The sequence below is a fragment of the Oryctolagus cuniculus genome, chromosome 11 (assembly GCF_964237555.1).
Source record: "Oryctolagus cuniculus chromosome 11, mOryCun1.1, whole genome shotgun sequence".
NCBI classification, from domain to species: domain Eukaryota; kingdom Metazoa; phylum Chordata; class Mammalia; order Lagomorpha; family Leporidae; genus Oryctolagus; species Oryctolagus cuniculus.
The window spans coordinates 889,333-892,873 of record NC_091442.1 but is presented as its reverse complement, the minus strand read 5'-3'; positions in this window follow the sequence as shown (position 1 = coordinate 892,873).

Genomic DNA, 3,541 nt, shown 5'->3' with positions numbered 1-3,541 from the left:
CTTCCTCCGTCTCCTCTGTATTTCCAGCGGGCGTGCACACGTGCGTTTCCAGCGGGTGTGCACACGTGTGTGTATTTGCAGCGGGTGTGCACACGTGTGTGTATTTGCAGCGGGTGTGCACACGTGTGTGTATTTGCAGCGGGTGTGCACACGTGTGTGTATTTCCAGCGGGTGTGCACACGTGCGTGTGTTTCCAGCAGGTGTGCACACGTGCGTGTGTTTGCAGCAGGTGTGCGCGTTTGTTTGCAGCGGGTGTGCACACGTGTGTGCATTCCAGCGGGTTGCGTGTGTGTGCATTGGCAGCAGGTGTGCGCACGTGTGTATTTGCAACAAGTGTGTGCAGTGAGTGTGCAAGCGTGTGCATTTCCAGCGAGTGTGCACGCGTGTGCATTTCACAGATGGCGGCTGCGGGAGCGCCTGGCCCCGGCCCGCACGAGGGCACCGCCTGTCCCTGGAACGGCCGCGCCTGCGCACTCTGTTGGTCTCGCTCAGCCCGAGCGCTGTGCTGGGAGGACCCCGGGCTGTGCTCCGTTCTCGCAGGGGCGTCACCTTGCTCGGCCCTTGCGGTGGCCCAGTCGGTCCTCCAGGCCTTGAGGGGTGGAGCCTGGCCCGCGGGCGGGCCCTGTGCACGGAGTCACGTGCGCACACTCGGGTGGTCCCTAGGCCGCTCTCTGCACCCAGGCTGTGGCCTGGAGGACCCCTCCCCGGGAGTCCCCGTCAGCGGCACAGCCCCGGGGAAATACCAGAACCGGAACCGGAGCGCTGGTGCCCCACATTCTCCGGGTGTCCGCGTGCTGCGCCAGCTGCTTACCTGCCCGCCTGGTCAGGTCTGGGTCTCCTCTGCCCGTCGGGCGGGGCCATCGCGGCTTCTGCTGCTGAGCATGCGCGGTGCCAGGGTTCTGGGGCGCGCACCGCCTCCCCGGTCCCCGGGAGGGCTTCCCGGCAGAGACCCCGAGGACTCACAGGGTGGTGGGGCCGCCGGGCCTTGTCGCAGGCAGCTGGGCAGTGGGCAGCTCCCTGGGGTCCCTGCCCAGCCCTGTCCTCTGTATGGCAGGGGAGACGGACGCGTGTGCCAGGCCATGGACCGATGCCACCTCCTCCTTCCTGGTGCGGGTGGCGCTGACATCTGCGGACTCAGCCACCAAGGGAGCCGCTGCCCCCACCCCCGGGCCCTGGAGCAGAGGGGTGGTGGGAGGACCCCAGGCCACAGCGTCCACCTGCCGTCCTGCGAGGTGCACCTGCCTTCGACACAGGGGAGAGGGAGCAGAGTGGGCGCCTGCGGCCGTCCGGCTGCGCGGGCTGGCAGAGTCCTCGGCCCTCGGCGGGGAGGGGGCTGAGTGACGGCTGGGAGGATGAGCTCAGAGGCGGCGGCGGGATGGTGACTCAGTGGAGGGGAAAGACGGGAAGTGCAGCTGCCCCGGCGACTGGCGGGAAGGGGCGCGAGCCGCACGCCCGTGACAGCTTAATGGCCTTGGTGAAGCATCCTCTGAACGTGCCGGGCCGGAGAGCCTCCGAGCCAAGACGGCCCGGCCTCGGGGGACAGCGGGCAGCCGGGAAGGCGGCCATGTTCTCTGCGATGCCCCGCCCCTCAGGGCCCTCCCAGGAGCCCCCACGGGCACCCAGGTCACGCCCCGTCCCTCCAGGTCGGGCGCCCCTTGAGGTCGGGGAAGAGCTTCGTGCCTTTCTCCGGAGAGCCCAGCCCAGGTCTCTGGGCAGCCAGAGCCGTGGGCATGGAGGGCCCCGCCCTGCAGCCCCAGCCCGACTCCTCGGCCCCTGCTCCTCCGTGCCCCGGGTTCCCCCCACTCTGAGTCCCCACCTGCCAGGGAGCTGCAGCCCGCTTCACCAATGCCTGCGGCCCAGGGGCCAAGCACGCCTGCACACTCCCCTGGCCTGGCCCCACAGCCCGTGCTGCAGGGGCCTGAGGCACGCGGGGTCTCTGCAGCCCCTGCACTGAGCACTGGGGTGGGCTATGTCCTCCTCAGGACCCCAGGCCCGAAGGCCACAGGGTGCAGCCCCGCGCTGCATTAGAGGGGAGTTGCAGCTCGGGCTGGAGAAGGCACCTGTGTCCCGCGGCACCTCCCGTGTGGTGGCAGCTTTGGCTCGGTGGGATTCTTTTCTTTTAAAAATTTATTTGAAAGACAGAGTGACAGAGGGTGAGAGAGAGGGAGGGGGAGGGGGAGGGAGAGGAGGAGGGGAGGGAGAGGAGAGGGGGAGGGGAGAGGGAGGGGGAGGGGAGGGAGAAGGGGGGGAGATCTTGCATCTCCTGGCTTACTCCCCAAACGGCCTCAATGGCTGGGGCTGGGCCAAACCAAAACGAAGACCTTGGAACTCCATCCGGGTCTCCCACGTGGGTGCAGGGGCCCAAGGACCTGGGCTGTCCTCCTCTGCTCCCCAGGCCATCAGCCAGGAGCTGGGTCAGAAGAGCAACAGGGACTCGAATTAGCACTCGCACCGGATGCTGGCGCTGCAGGAGGCAGGTAACCCCTGTCCTGGGGTTTGCCCTGGGACACCGCCCACCATGGTGCCCTCTGGCCACAGCAGTAACTGAACCAGGCATCCCAGGGAAACACAGACTTTTCCATGTTCAGGAGTCGCAGGGGCAGCACCTGCTCCTGGCACCTGCTCCCCCAGGAAAGCCGCCTTACCCGGCAGGCAGAGCGGCGCTGCTGTCACTCGTGAGCAAGGGGCAGGCACTTGCGGGGACACCTCTGTTTTAGTATTGATCAGGCCCCGCCTGGATTGGACGCACCTGACGCTCTGCTCGGAGAGAAAGAGACCTCTGGATGGGGAGGGAAGGGAAGAGGAGAGCTGGGGACGGAGGGGAGAGGCGGCCAGAGCTATCAGAAAAGCCCTTGTTGGAGAACACAGCTTGAAAACAGCAAACAGCAGCAAAGCTCCACAGCCCACATTCCGGGGCGGCGGGGGTGGGGACGCCGCCAGGCTCTGCTCTCCCCGGGGACCTGCCCCTGACCCTGCGCTGGGAAGCCCTGGGCTGGGGGCCAGCGGAGCACTCTGGCCACGGAGGCTGCCCATCTCCTCGCTGCGAATTTCATTAGCAGTTTTACTCAGCTGGCTGGCAGGGCCCCAGCTCGGCCGCCGGCATCCCCGGCTGGGGGACATGCAGCACCCCGCCCTGCTACGCCGTGAGGGGACCCCGAGGGCTCTGCACCCCCAGGCGTGCACCGCTTCAGATATCAACGTCCCCGTGCACAGACAGAGCCAGCCCCTGCTCTGCCCGCCCCCACCCCACCCCGCCTGCAGGCCTCCGCGCTGCCCCCCTGCCCTGAGCCGGCCGCCAAGCCCCTCCCACGAGGGCCCTGTGGCCATCACCGCCCAGTCCAGGGGAATTCTAGGTAATCTGGTTGCATGCCAGGGAAGCGGCACACTGCCGCCTCCTAACACGCGCGTCGGACAGATGGGAGGGGCCTCGCAGAGCCCGCTCCAGCACCAGCCTTGTCCCCGTGCCAAAGGGGACTTTGATCCCACTGTGCTGCGGCCCCACCCACCAACAGGACCTGTTCCAAACAAAGACGTCAGGGCC